Source organism: Stegostoma tigrinum, unplaced genomic scaffold (assembly GCF_030684315.1).
Source record: "Stegostoma tigrinum isolate sSteTig4 unplaced genomic scaffold, sSteTig4.hap1 scaffold_159, whole genome shotgun sequence".
NCBI classification, from domain to species: Eukaryota; Metazoa; Chordata; class Chondrichthyes; order Orectolobiformes; family Stegostomatidae; genus Stegostoma; species Stegostoma tigrinum.
The window spans coordinates 256,479-272,500 of NW_026728100.1; the positions used below are offsets into that span (position 1 = coordinate 256,479).

At 47.1% G+C, this 16,022-nt stretch overlaps 1 protein-coding gene across 5 annotated transcripts in view; it reads left to right on the forward strand.

Annotated features, from left to right (window-relative positions):
• Positions 1-16,022, forward strand: part of LOC132207796 (complement C5-like) — a 186,707-nt gene that overhangs the window by 33,488 nt on the left and 137,197 nt on the right. The gene's annotated exons all lie outside the window — the stretch shown is intronic.

Sequence of the window (16,022 nt, forward strand, 5' to 3'; positions counted from 1 at the left end):
GAGTAGATGAGACTGGACTGATTATGAAACAGGCAATCATCATTGGCAAGTCACTGATAGGAGGGTGAATCAATCGGGCTCACTTTAAGACTGTTTACAGTTACCATATAGTTCCTGGGAGATGTGTAGATCAGGCCAGGCTCATACAGAAACGCTTCCCGGAGTAATTAACATGTAGACCCCACTGGGAAAGAGTGAGGGGTTGGCCGTCCTGCTACCACTGATGCACTGAAAGCTTGGGGCATAACTGGGACGATGGGGCTGCTGCTGCCGAGGCACAGTCGGAAAGGACCACTGAGATTTTCCTGCTGAAGGTAAATGGGGGTCCATTCAGTCCTCGGACCCTCCCCGTGTCTCACATGTGTGTAAATAGTTTTGTTGTATGTCTAAGAGAGGTCTTTGGTTTGTTGGGTGGAGCCAAAGTCCAATGCTTTATTTGTTTATTTGATATGCAGCTGGACAGAAGGCAACTGCAGTTGTGACATTGTACATATACAAAGAGATTTCTTGTGAAAAAGGTGTATTTTTCAAATCAGAAATGTGACTGGGAGGAGTGTGGATGAGCCCAGGCTCACTGTGGGTCTGGTTACGGTCACCATATTGTCACTAAGATGTGTGTATATGAGGCATGGCTGGCTGTGAGACTGTGAAAAATCACTAATTAATAGGAGTTTGTTTCTTCACTTATTTGTTGGATGTGTGTGTCACTGACTGGTGACTTCAGCCTTATCTTTTGCACTGATGTGCTGGGCTCTTCCATCATTGAGGATGGGGATATGTGTGGAGTCTTCACGTCCAATCAGTTGTTTAATTGTGCACCACAGTAAATGACGAGATGTGGCAGGACTGCAGAGCTCAGATTTGATCCATTGATGGTGGGATCACTTTGCTGTATCTATCACTTGCTGGCTATGCTGTTTGGCGGCTTCACCAGGTTTCTTTATTTATTCATTCACAGGACAAGGGCATCATAGAATAGAATCAGAGGATCCCTACAGTGTTTTGGTATTTCCAGGGGGTCCCGGGAGGGGTGGTGTGTCGGTATTTCCAGGGGGTCTCAGGGAGTATGTCAAGATTTACAGTGGGTCGCAGGGAGTTTGCCTGTACAGGGGTCTGGGGCTGTGTCAGGATTTGGAGGAGCTCCTGGGGAATGTGTCAGTGTTTAGAGGGGACCCTGGGAAATGTGTCATTATATACAGGGAGTCCCAGGGAGTTTCTCAGTACTGAAAGCGGGGACAAGGAATGTGTCAATATTTGCAGCTGGTCTCGGGGAATATATCAGTATTTTCAAAGGGTCCTGGGGAGTGTGGCAGTTTTTTTAGGGGTTCTCTGGGACGGTGCCAGTATTTAAAGGGTGTCTAGGGAATGTGTCAGTATTTAGAGGGCTTCCCGAGGAGTGTGACAGAATTTACAGGGGTCCCGGTGATTGCATCAGTATTTGCAGGGTGTCCCAGGGAGAGTATCGGTAGTTACAGGGGGTGGAGTGTGTCAGTGTTTACGGGAGTTCCGGGCTGTGTATCGGTATTTCCAGGGGGAATGGGGAATGTGTAATTATTTCCAGGGGGTCCTGGGAGTTTATCAGTGTTCACGGGGGTTGCGTGGAATGTGTCAGTGTTTAGGTGAAGTCCCGGGGAATGTGTTCGTGTTTAGAGGGGTCCCTGGGAAATGTGTCCGTATTTACATGCAGCCCCAGGGAGTTTCTCAGTATGTACAGCGGATTCCAGGGAATGTGACAGTAGTTACAGTGTGTCGTGAGGTGTGTGTCGGTATTTACGGGATATCCCAGTATTTGTGGTTAGTTGCGTAGAGTGTGTCTATACGTACAAAGGTCCGGGTATGTGTGTCAGTATACAGAGGAGGCCGAGGGAATTTTTCAGTGTATAAAGCGGGCCCTGGGAAATGTGTCAGCGTTCACAGAGGGTCCCTGGGAGTGTGGTGGCATTTTCAGGGATTCTCAGGTACTATGTCAGTATTTACAGGGAGTCCTGCGGAGCGTGTCAGAATTTCTAGGGGCTCGGTGCATACTGACACACTCGCCTGGAATCCCTGTAAACACTGGCACACTCCCTGGGACCACCTTGAAATACTGTAGCTCTCCCCAACACCCGCTGAAAAAACAAAGTCCACAGGCCCCCCTGTAACGACTGACGCTCTCCCCAAGTCTCCCTGTCAATCTTGACACAATCCCTGAGACGCCCTGTAAATACTGACCCTCCATGAGACCGCCTGTAACTACTGACACACTCCCGGGAGCACCTGTAAATAATTTCAAATTCCCCGGAACACCCTGTAAATACTGACACTCTCACCAAGAGCCCCTGTCAATACTGACACAGTCCCTGAACCCCTGTAGGTCGCGGGAATTTTTCAGTATTTAAAGGGGGCCCCGGGAAATGCGTCAGTCTTTGCAGAGGGTCCCAGGGACTGTCAGTATTTTCAGGATTTGCTGGGACTGTGTCAATATTTACAGGGGGTCCCACGGAGTGTGTCAGTTTTACAGGTGATTTCAGGGGCTTTGTCAGTATTTCCAGGGGGTCACACAGATGTGTCAATATTCACAGTGTGTCCCCGGGGACTCTGTTGGCCTTGACAGGGGATTGCCAGGTCGTGTGTCAATATTTAGAGGGTGTCACAGGTTGTGTGTGTGTGTCAATATTTACAGGGTGCCCCTGTGTGTGTGTCAATATTTACAGGGTGCCCCTGTGTGTGTGTGTGTGTGTGTGTGTGTGTGTGGGTATTTACAAAGAGTCCCTGGGGCGTGTGTCAGTGTTCATTGTGAGTCCAGGAGAGACTGTGAGTATTTATAGGACGTCCAGGGAGACTGTCAGTCTTTACAGGGGGTCGTCAGGAGTTTGTCAGAGGGTGAACGCTGAGGCAGTGCCTCATTATGCAGCTGTCAGAATTCAGATAGTGTCCCTTGATGAGAGGGTCAGTACTGAGGTATTGCAGCTCTGTGAGCAGGTCAGTTCTTAACCAGTGTTTCGTTGTCAAGTGGTCCGTGCTGAGGCAGTGACAGTATCAGTACTGAGATATTGAAGCGCTGTCTGAGCATCAGGGGTTAGGGAGTGCCTCATTGTCACAGGGTCAAAAATGTGGGAGTGCGTTATTGTCAAAGGGTCAGTGCTGAGGGAGTGCTGCCATTTAAGGGGGACAGAATTAAGGAAGTTGTTCACATTTCAAGGGCCAGTACTGAAATAGTTTTGCACTGGGAGGTCAGTGTGGAGGGAGGGCCTCAGAAGCAGTGGGTCAGTATGACGGTTTCCCTTATTGTCAGGGGGGCAGTTCTGAGGCACTGACCCGTTGTCAGAGGGTCAGTACTGAGGTATTGAAACACTGTCAGAGCATAAGGGCTGAGGTGTTACAGGTCTATGAGAGGTCAGTACTACGAGAGTGCCTCATTATCAGAGGTCCAGTACTGAGGGAGTGCACAATCGTCAGACTGTCAGTACTGAGGGAATGCCTGATTGTTCAAAGGGTCAGTACACAAGGAATGTCTCAATGTAATGTATGATTAGAGATGCAGTGCTGAAGGAGTGCCTCATTCTCAGTGTCAGTTCTGAGGCAGGGTCACATTGCTGGAGGGTTGTTCTGACTTAGTGCATTAGTAACAGAGGGTCAATACTGAGGCAGTATCTCATTTTAGGGGCTGAGAATTCATGGGTGCTACATAATTAGGAGGTTAGCCCTGAGGTATTGTAGCTCAGGTGCGGTCATAAGTGAGGGGGGAGTGCAACATTGTCAGGGGTCAATTCTGAGGTGTCAGAAAAAGTCCTCCCAGAAGCATCAGCAGGACTTGACAAAATCTGTACAAGTGAAGCAATGCCTGGCCCGTCAAATAAGAGCAGGTTTGTTGGAGCCGATCTAAACGATAGACCTCAGTGTAATGGAGGAAGCATTGAGGGAGTCCTGTACTGATAATACAAGATAATAATTCATACATAATTGCAGCATTGTCAGAGGATCAGAACAGCCAGAGTGCATTATTATGAGAGACTGAACACAGAGGAGGAGCTTCATTGGAACGGGTTCAGAATTAATGGTGAGCAACCCATTCAGAAGGTCAGTACGGAAGTATTGCATTTCTATTGGAGGCTCAATACTGAAAAATTACCTCTGTGAGAAGTTAGTACTTTGTCAGCAGTGAGGAATTGTGGCATTGTCACTGTGTTGGTCTGAGAAAGTGCCTCTTTATCAGAGGGTCAGAAGTGATGGGAGTGCTACATGATTAGATGCTCAGGACTAACAGATTGCAGGACTGTCGGCGGGTCAGATCTGTGGGAGTGATCATTGTGAGATGGTCGCTGATATTCAACCCTAAAACACAGAGCGCCCTGTAAATAACTCATTAAAAAAAGGCCCCTTTAACTAAACCCGAAAACAGAGCCCCCGTATCGAAGTCCGAACACACAGAACCCACTAAATTACCCCTAAAACACGAAGCTCACTGTGAATAAACCCCAAACACAGATGCCCCTGTAAATGAACACTAAACAATAGAGCCTCCTAAAACAAACAGCACCCGTGAAATAAAGCCTAAAACACAGGAACCCCAGTTTATAAACCCTGACATTCAGAGCCCCCTGTAGATAAACACTAAAAAAAAGTAAAAACTAAAAGGAACTGTGGATACAGTAAAATCAGGAACAAAAACAAAATTGCTGGAAAAGCTCAGACCTCACGCTCGCCCAATCCGGCACTCACCAGAACCTCAGGCCCAAACTACACCAAGCTTCAGCCGCACTCATCGCCCTCACACACGGAGCCGCCTGCACAGAGCCCCTCAAACACCTGTCTATCATCCGTAAAAAGCGGGCTTCACTGTAAATAACCCCAAAACACAGAGTCCTGTTTAAACAAACTTCTACAATCTCAACTTCACCCCCTGTAATTATACGCTCAAATACAGAGACCCCTTTAAACGAACACGAACACATATCCCCCAGGAAGTAAAAGGTGAAATAGCGGGCTCCTTCTCAATAAAGCCGAAGGCACAGAGCACCTGTCAATACACCCCAACATCGAGCCGACCTGGATATTATCCGTAAAACAGGGCCCCTTACAAATAAACTCTAAAAGACAGAGCTGGCTGTAAGTAAAGAGCCCCTTGTAAATAAATACCAAAGCACACAGTAAAAACCGGAAGAACTGCGGATGCTGCAAATCAGGGAAATATCCAAAGTTGCTGGAAGAGCTCAGCAAGTCTGACAGCATCTGTGAGGGAAAAGAAAGAGTGAACGTTTTGGGTCAGGTGATCCTTCCTCTGAACCTCTGGCTGGCGCGTCTTCAGTAATGCAGGGTCAATTGCTTTAAAATATCCTTTTTCTGTGAGGCTCTATAACATTATAATAGAAAAACATCAGAACTAAGCAGGAGTAGGCCATCCGGCCCCTCGAGACTGCCCCGCTGTTCAATAAGATCCTGGCTGATCTTTTTGAGACTCAGCTCCACTCACCCCCTCGCTCACCATCAACCTAAATTCCTTTCATGTTCATAACGTGATCTGGTCTTGCCTTAAACACATTCAGCGAGGTAGTTTCAACTGCTTCACTGGGTCGGGTATTCCACAGATTGACAACCGTTTGGGTGAAGAAGTTCCTCCTGTCCTCAGTCTGACATCTGCTTCCTTTTATTTTGAGCTATACCCGCCTCCTCCTCGTTTCACCTGCCAGTGGAAACAACCTCCCTGTCTCCACCTTATCTATTCCCTTCATAATCTTGTGTGTTGCTATAAGCTCTCCCCTCAGTCTTCTGAATTCCAATGAGTATCATCCCAGCCAACTCAGTCTCTCCTCATATTCCAACCCTCTCAAGTCTAGAATCAACCAAGTCAGTCTCCTCTGTGCCCCCTCCAGTGAGAGTATATCCCTTCTCAAGTCAGGAGACCAAAACTGCACACAGTAGTCCAGGTGAGGCTTCATCAGGACCCTATACAGCTGCAGCATAGCCTCCCTGTTTTTAAACTCCATCCTTTTCGCAATGACAGACAAAATTCTATTTGCCTTTATAATTACCTGCTACAATATTACTTTGAGCGATTCCTGCACAACGACACCCAAGTCACTTTGCACAGTAACATGCTGCAATTTTTTTACCATTTGAACCATAGCCTACTTTGTTGTTATTCCTATCAAAATGGATGACCTCACATTTATTGACATTGAACTCCATCTGCCAGACCATTGCCCACTCACTGAGACTGTATAACCATCTGCAGGCCTTCAGTTCTTCTGCACACTTTGCTCTACCGCTCATCTCAGTATCATCTGCAAATGTTGACACACCACACTTCATCCCCGACTATAAATCATCTGTATCAATTGTAAACAATTGCAGTCCCAACACTGATCCCTGAGACACACTACTAGCCACTGACCGCCAGCCAGATAAACACCCATTTACCCCTACTCTTTCACTATGAAAGGGAGACTGAATTAAAATGCTCCTTCCACCCCATTTACAGCCCTTTCACAGTTTTAATCCTCACGGCTTTATTTTGCCGACAGCTGCAAAACGTGGCTCTACATCAGTGTCTATCCCTGAGTACATGTTAATTTTCTAACCTATTCAGAACAATACCATCGTGTCATCGTTTGAAGAAGCATAATATTAATCAGCCCTCAGCAACCGTCTCCCAGGACTTGAACAGCTTGCAGGATATCAAACAAGTTTTCTGCATTAGCAGAGATAGTAGGAACAGCAGATGCTGGAGAATCTGAGATAACAAGGTGTAGAGGTGGATGAACACAGCAGGTCAAGCATCAGAGGAGCAGGAAGATTGATGTTTCAGGCCTAGATGCTTCTTCAGAAATTGGGAAGGGGAAGGAGGTTCTGAGATAACGAGGGAGAGACGGGGAGATGGATGGAAGATGCATAGAGGAGAAGGTAGGTGGAGAGGAGACAGACAGGTCAAAGAGGTGGGGATGGAGCCAGTAAAGGTGAGTGTAGATGGGTATGTAGGATGGAGCTGGGTCAGTCCAGGGAGGATGGACAGGTCAAGGGAGCGGGATGAGGTTAGTAGGTAGGAGACGGAGGTTGGGGCTTGAGGTAGGAAGAAGGACAAGGGTAGGGAGGCAAGGGCGAGCTGGGCTGGTTTTGGGATGCGGTAGCGGGAGGAGAGATTTTGAAGCTTATGAAGCCCACATTGACACCATTGGGCCGCAGGGTTCCCAAGCGGAATATGAGATGCTGTTCCTGCGACCTTCGGGTGACATCGTTGTGGCACTGCAGGAGGCTCAAGATGGACATGTCGTCTGAGGAATGGGAGGGGGAGTTGAAACAGTTCGCAACTGGGAGGCGCATTTGTTGAGTGCGAACCAAGTGTAGGTATTCTGCAAAGCGGTCCCCAAGCCTCCACTTGGTTTCCCCAATGTAGAGGATGCCACAACGCGAACGGTGGATGCAGTATACCACATTGGCAGATGTGCAGGTGAACATCTGCTTGAGGTGGAAAGTGTTCCTAGGGCCTGGGATGGGGAGTGAGGGGAGTGGTGTAGGAGCAGGTGTAGCACTTCTTGCAGTTGCAGGGAAAAATGTGCCAGGTGTATTGGGGCTGGAGGGGAGTGCGGAGCAGACAAGGCAGTCACAGAGACAGTGGTCCCTCCAGAAAGCAGATAAGGGTGGGGAGGGAGAAATGTCTTTGGTGGAGTCGGATTGCAGATGATGGTTGGAGGATGATACGTTAGATCCAGAGGTTGGTGGCGTGGTACGTGAGGATGAGGAGGATTGTGTTTTGGTTGTTATTGCAGAGAAGGGGCATGAATTACGGGAAATGTGGGAGACACGGTCAAGGGCGTTCTCGACCACTGTGGGGGTCGGGGGGAGGATTTGCGGTCCTTGAAATATTCGGAAACCTGAGATGTATTGGAGTGGAATGCCCTCATCCTGGGAGCAGGTGTGGCGGAGGTGAAGGAATTGAGAACAGGGGGTGTTATTTTTGCAGGAAGGTGGGTGGGAGGAGATGTATTCTAGGTAGCTGTGGGAGTCGGTGAAATAGATATCAGTTTCAAGGTGGTTGCCGGAGATGGGAACAGAGAGGTCCAGGAAGGTGAGACAGGTATTAGAAATAGTCCAGGTGAACAGGTATTAGAAATAGTCCAGGTGAACTTCTGGTTGGAGTGGAAGGTGTTGGTGAAGTGGATGAACTGTTCAAGCTCCTGGTGGGAGCACGAGGTGGCGCCGATACAGTCGTTAATGTTATGGAGGAAGAGGTGGGTTTCGGGCCAGTGTTACTTCGGAAGAGGGACTGTTCCATGCAACCTACAAAAAGGCAGGCACAGCTTGGGCCCATGCGATGTTTCTTCTGACTGCAGCCCCCTGGCGGCCCGCCCGTGGTGGTGCTCATCTTTGCTGCGATCTGCCGGCTCGGTCCCCGAAAGGCAGCATCGGTTCCCCATCCCCGCCCTCCCGACAAATCAACCCTTTAAAGGCGGAAGGCACCCACCCCCTTATCATAAAGGTCAGGTTGCGGGGTTGGGGGGCACGGCGAGAGGGTGCCAGAGGCTGCATTTATTTTGGCGCAACCCTCATCTGGGGGTTATCTAGCACCCCCGCGCCCCCAGAAATAGGGATTATGGATGCACACCGCTAATTTTGGATTCCTCTTTAGAATAAAAAGTAGAGGGGGAGTGTGAATAGGGTTTTGGGATGGGGGATGGGATAGGGTGTGGGGGTGGGGGTGTAGGTCGAGTTGGGGGAGAGGGGGAAGAAGGTGCCCCTCTCCTTCCATTGAAGGGTGCGTACCCACAATTTGGCCCCTTAGGCTCTTTCCTGTTCTGGTTAGGGTTAGGCCGATGGTGAAGGTTAGGGTTTGGGCTGAGGTTAGGGTGAGGGCTGATGCCTGGCACTCCCTCCATACTGACCCTCGAATATCTATGTACACCTAAAACACAGAGTTTCCGGTAAATATGCCCTAAAACACAGAGTACCGTGTAAATCAGCCCAAAATGGAGAGGGCCCTGAAGATAAGCCCTGTAACGCTGAGTTCACTGTAAATAAACCCTAAAACACAGATCACTGTAAACAAACCCAAAGACACAGAAAACCCTGTAAATAAACCATGAAATACAGAAAACCCTGTGAATAAACTCTAAAAACACAGATCTCGCTGTAAATAAACCCTAAACACAGATCTCACTACCGACAAACCCTCAATCAGAGAGCTCCCTGGAGATAAACCCTAACACAAAGCTAGCTGTAAATAAACCCTAAAACACAGTGCCCTCTGTAAACAAGCACTCAATCAGAGCTCACTGTAAATATTCCCGAAGACACGGAGATCACTGTAAAAAAGAAACTCAGAACAAAGAGCCGCTCGTAAATTTTCCTAAAACACAGAGTGCCTTGTAAAAAGCCCGAAAACACAGAACCTCCTGTAAATAAAACCTAGAACACAGAACCTTCTGTAAATAAACTATTAAACACAGAAACAAAGTTGCTGGAAAAGCTCAGCAGGTCTGGCAGCATCTGTGGAGGAGTAAAATGAGTTAACTTTTCGAGCCTGGGTACCCTTCCATTCTGAGGAAGGGTTGCTGGACCTGAAAAGTTAACTCGTTTTTCTCCTCCACAGATGCTGCCAGACCTGCTGAGCTTTTCCAGCAACTTTGTTTTTGTTCCTGATTTACAGCATCCACAGTTCTTTTGGTTCTTATTAAACACGGAACCCACATTAGATAAAACCTAAAGCACAGAGCTCAAGTACATAAAGTACATAACCATAAACGCACAGCCCCCAGTAAATAAGATTTAGGGCTGAGGCTAGGCTTCATGTTTATGCAAGTGTGAACATTAGGGCTGAGGCTAGGCTTAGGTTTAAAGCTGGTGTTATCTCTGAGGGTAGCGTGGAAGAAAGCAGCTTTGCATTCCCAGAGACAGAGCTGAGGGAGAGCATTTGTGTATTCCATAGGAGGCACGGGAACCATTGTAACCTTAACAGATCAAATTATATGACAGATTAGTTTACAATTAAAGATCATTGTGACTGTGGTCACAAGGTGAAGAGCTGGATGAACGCAGCAGGAAAAGCAGCACCAGAGGAGCAGGAAAGCTGACGTTTCGGGCCGAGAGCCTTCTTCAGAAATTGGGGAGGGGAAGGGGGTTGTGAAATAAATAGGGAGAGAGGAGAGGCCGATAGAAGGCGGATAGAGGAGAAATTAAGTGGGAGGACGGGATAGGTGGGAGGAAGGACAGGTTAGGGAGGCAGGGACCAGCTGGGCTGGTTTTGGAATGCGGTCAGGGGAGGGGAGATTTTGAAGTTTGTCAAGTCACATTGACACCAGTGGGGTACAGGGTCCCTAACCTGTCATTCCTCCCACCTCAAAACCCAGCCCCATCTCCTACCTACTAACCTCATCCTGCCCCCTTGGCCTGTCCATCCTCCCTGGACTGACCTATCTCCTCCCTAACTCCCACCTGCATTTACCTTTACTGGCTCCATCCCTGCCTCTTTGGCTTGTCTGTCTCCTCTCCAACAATCTTCTCCTCTATCCATTTTCTGTCTGCCTCCCCCCTCTCCCTATTTATTTCAGATCCCCCTCCCCCTACCATTTCTGAAGAAGGGTCTCGCCCAAAACGCCAGCCTTACTGCTCCTTTGCTGCTGCTTGGCCTGCTGTGTTTATCTAGCTCTACACCTTGTTAACCCTGTAAGTATGCTCTCAAGCACAGACACCCCTTTAAATAAATCCTAAGAAGGGTCATTCAGGAAATAAAATGTAAAAGAAACCATAAAAGCCAGAGTCCCTGTTAATAAAGTGTAAAACATAGAGCTCCAAGTAAATAAATCCTGAAACACAGTGCCCCCAGCAAATCCTCCCTTCAACTAAGCCTCCTGCAAATAACCTCGCAGAGGCGACTGCAAACAAACCCCAAAACACAGGACATCCAGTTAATAAAGCCTAAAACAGAAGGCCCACTGTAAATCAACATGAAAAAACACAGCTCCCACTGCAGCACTGCGAATTAGTCGGATTGAGTTAGTACCTCAGTCAGCAAGTCAGTTCTGAGGCAGGGCCTCTTTGTCAAAGAGTCAGATTTGAGGGAGTACCATTGGATGATGGTTATTGCAGCACTGTGAGAGTACTGGAGTGAGAGAGCACCTCACTGTCAGAGGGTCAGTACTGAAGGGGTACCTCACTGTCAGAGAATCAGTACTGAGGGAGTACCTCACTGTCAGAGAATCAGTACTGTTGTCATGTTCGTTTTCGGAGACCCTCACGGATTTGTTGCAATAACAAGACACTGACCTGTTTAGAAAAACACGAATCCTTTTATTACCAAGCAAGTACAAGCTGTGGAGAATCACAGCACTTAACCCGGCACAGAGCGCAGAGTCTCGCAGGTAATTCTCCCCGAGCAGCGGACAGACCCGCTCTTCAAACTTTACAAAATACATGATACATAAAATAATTACACATTTTACAATGACATGATACATAAAACAATTACTACAACAGACAAAGACAGGATACCAAACAATTATTATATCAAGAACATAAAAGACCAGGATATAGTCCCGAAGATAATAAAACGTGAGGCTGGATGAACACAGCACATCTCAGGATGCTGCTGGACTTGCTGTGTTCGTCCAACCTCGCATTTTATTATCTTGGATTCTCCAGCATCTGCAGTTCCCATTTTCACAGGATACAGTATCGATTGCTCTTGAAGTGGCTGCTGATGGCATGAGGCGATTTCAAGTAGTTATCCGGACAGATTGTTCCAGCCAGCCAGACACACTGGCAACTTGAAATCACAAATTCAGTGCCCTGGCCCCTTTGTCAGCGACAGAAATTGCATGCTTTAGAAGTTTCACACCTTTACAAATGTTCCCCACCGAACCCTATTTGACACAGTTTAATTCTAATTGTATTCAGTCAGGAAGCTTAAGACAGTGTCTGCATACCGATGTGTGGGAAGACAAAGAGTTACAAAAGTTTTACACTGAATTCCTAGCTGGGCAGGAAGCTTCAGGGCAGTGCCTGCATCCCTGTGCGTAGGCAGATGAAAGACTTTAATTTGTAGAAGTATCAAAATCAATGGGACGTTATACAATAACATCTCATTGTGAGAGTACCTCATCGTCAGAGGGTCAGTACCGTAGACGTGCAGTGTTGTCTGACGGCCAATCGGGTCAGGATTGAGGGCTATTACAGGGACAGGACTGAGGTATTTGAAATAGGGCAATGACTGGTGTGGATCCTTTTTATTTTTTAAAAATTAGACGACACCAGAAAGATTATCAACCCGATGTGATGTGATTGGGCTGACAATCAGTTGATGACAGCAGAAAGGTCAGTGGCCTGATTACCGCGGCCGGGACTTGAGATTTCACTATTGCCGACCTTCTCATTCTTCTCGCTCAATTTCACGGAAGAGCTGTTTTGAGAGAGAGTCGGAACTTTCTGAAGGTGATCGCGGGCCCTAGTCAATATGTATCTAACAGAGAAACAGGTAAAGCAGAAACTTGTTTGATGTCCCGCCAGCTATTCAAGTCCTGGGAGACGTTTGTTGAGGGCTGATTAATATTATAATTATTCATAGTTTCGGGTGACACGATGGATGGGAAGATATTGTTCTGAATAGATTAGAAAATTAACACATAGTCAGGGATTGACTCTGATGTAGACACAGGTTTGGACACTGTCAGCAACACGAGTTCAAACTGTGAAAAGGCAGTAATGCGTGGAAGGAACATTTTAATTTATAGTCTCCCTTTATTAGTGAAAAGTATGGCAAGATCGCAATTTTATGAATGAATGAATGAAATGCGCTAACAGTAAACAGAGGACCCTAGTGAGTGGCCAGTAAAGTTATGAATGAATGAGAGCGCGATAGTGGTCACATGGAGCGCTGTGGGTGCATCGGTCAAGAGGACCTTTCGTGCAACAGTAAAGAGGCTTATGATATAATGTCACACAAAAACCACACAAAAGGATATTTGAAGGCGATTGGCCCTGTATCACTAAAGACACACCAGCCAGCCTCCGGAAGCCTTGGTGAGTGCTAACCGATATGAGTAAACAGGGCAGACCACAGGATATTCAGGGGCAAAGATTACAAGATTAACAAGTGACCACTTTTCTGAAGAAGGGTCTAGGCCCGAACCGTCAGCCTTCCTGCTGCTTGGCCTGCTGTGTTCATCCGGCTCGACACCTTGTTCTCTCAGACCACGTGAGCGAACGAGTTTGGCGTGTTTGAGTCTGACTGGTAAATATGTGATACACAACCATTTGGTGTTACTGACTGCCTGGTGAATTGAAAACTGAAATAACTGCGGATGCTGCAAATCAGGAACAAAAACAAAGTTTCTGGAAAAGCCCAGCAGAACTGAGGGAGGTTCTGTGGAAGGGTCACCGAACCGGAACCGGTTAGCTCTGTTTTTCAACTGACAAATGCTGCCAGACCTGCTGAGCTTTTGCAGCAACTTTGTATTTGTTTTCTGATTTGCAACATCCGCAGTTCTTTGGGTTTTTACTCAGTGTTTTAGAGTTTATTTACAGGGCGCTCTTTATTTATCGCGAGCTCTGTCTTTTAGGGTTTATTTGTGAAGGGCCCTGTCTTACAGATAGTTTACAGGTCGGCTCAGTATTCGGGTGCATGAAGAGGTGCGCTGTGTTTTCGGCTTTATTCAGCCCTGTCTTTTCCTGTCTACTTCCTGGGGGATGTGTGTTCGAGTTCATTTTAAAGGGGTCTGAGTATTTGAGTGTACAATTGTAGGGGGCTCTGTGTTTTACACTGTCGTGTATGTTTTTGACTTAATTTACAGGGTAGATCTGTGCTTTATGGCTTATTTACCGGGGGCTCTGTGTTGCAGTGCTTCGACACTGGCGGGGTGGGGGGGTCTCTGTTTTAGAGTTTATTTACATTGAGGCCTGTGTTTTCGGGTTATTTACAAAGAGCTCTGTGATTTAAGGTTTACATAGAAAGGCTGTATTCTAAGGTTTATTTACAGAAGGCTCTCTGCTTTAGGGTTTATTTACAGTGAGCAGTGTAGTTTAGGATTTATTTCCAGTGAGCTCTGGGCTTTAGCATTTATTTACAGGAGGATCTTCATTTCATGGTTTTGTTTCAGTTGGATCTTTGTTTCAGGGTTTTTTTTTAAACAATGAGCTCTGTGTCTTATTTACAGTGCCATCTGCGTTTTTGAGTTTATTTGCAGAGCATTCTGTGTTTTTGAGTTTATTTCCAGGAGGCTCTCTGTTTTAGCGTTTGTTTGCAGGATCCTCTGTGTTTTAAGATTTAATTTACTGTTTATTGGCATGGGTACTCTCTGTTTGAGGCACTGACTGAGTACTGGCCTTCTGACAATGTGGTACTCATTCAGATCTGACCCTCCAGCAATGAGGTACTGTGTCAGAACTGATCCACTGACAGTAAAGCACTGCCCCCTCAGTTCTGACCCTCTGACAGAGCTGCAATCGTTCAGGACTGAACTTCTGATCATGTTGTACTCCATCAACTCTGAACCCAATGCATTGAGGTACTGACTCAGTATTTACTGTGTGCAACTAATATACTCACTCAGAACTAACCCTCTAGCAATGTGAGCCTGCTTCAGAACTAACCGTGTAACAATGAGGCACTGACCTCAGCACCAAATCTCTAATTACGTGGCTCTCTTCAGTTTTGAGGCACTCCTTCCGTACTGACCCACGAACAATGCGGCACACACTCAAGAATGATCCTTCAATGAGGTATCACCTTATAACAGATCTACTGACATCAAGGCCCTCTCTTTGGACTGTGTCTGATAATGAGGCACTGACTTGGTTCTGACCCTCTGACAATGAGGCATTCTGTCAAGTCTTAGTGCATTAAAATGAGGCACCCTCTGACTGATCTGAAATGCCTCAGTATAGACCCTCTGACTGATCTGAAACACCACTTCTTAGACCCTCTAAATGACAATCTTTTAATTCTGACACCATTACAGTGAGGGTCTGCCTTGGTGCTGACACTCTGTCAAAGAGACGTTGCCTCAGAACTGAGCTGCTGACAATTAGCCAGTGCCTTAGGTACTGATGAGTGAATGAAAAGGCCCGCTCTCAGCACTGACACTGCAGCAATGAGGTATTGCCACAGAACGAACCCACAAAGGGCTCATAATTGAGGGAGTGCCTACTGATTGAAGGGTGCGGATTGAGGTGTTGCAGAACTGTCAGAGGGTCAGAACTGAGGTATTGCATCATTGTCAGATGGTCCATTCTGAGGCAGTGCCTCAGTGTCAGAATTGAGGGTATGCACATGTTTAACTCATCAGGAATGAGCTTTATGCAGCTCTATCAGAGACTCAGCACTGACTGCCTGCCTCATTCTCATAGGATCAACACTGATTTTTTTGAAGCACTGTTCGATCTTCAGTACTGAGTGGGTCAGAACTGAGGGAGTGCATTGCTGTCAGAGGCAGTGCCTCATTATGCAGGTGTCAGAATTCAAGGCATGCCCCATGAATGGAGGGTCAGGACTGAGGTATTGCAGCTCTATTCAGAACCAGTGGCTTGTTGTCAAGCGGTCAATGCTGAGGCAGCGACTCAATTCTGTATGGTCAGTCTTGAGGAAGTGCCGCATTATTAGAGGGCCAATACGAAGGGTAAGTCTCAATGCAATTGTGACAGAACTGAGACAGAGGCACATGCTCAGAGATGAGATTACCTACAGCGTGGAAACAGGCCCTTCAGCCCAGTAAGTCCACACCGCCCGTTGAAGCATCCCAGCCAGACCCATCCCCCTCTAACCCACACACCCCTGAAAACTGCGGGCAATTTAGCATGGCCAATCCACCTAGCCTGCACATCTTTGGACTGTGGGAGGAAACTGGAGCGCCCACATAGGAGGAGGCCCACATAGATAGCGGGAACTGCCGATGCTGGGGAATCTGAGATAACAAAGTGTCGAGCTGGATGAACACAACAAGCCAAGCAGCATCATCCAGCTAGACACCTTTTATCTCAGATTTTTTAGCGTCCATTTTCTGACGAAAGATCAAGACCAAAAACGTCAGCTTTCTGACTCCTCTGATGCTGCTCGG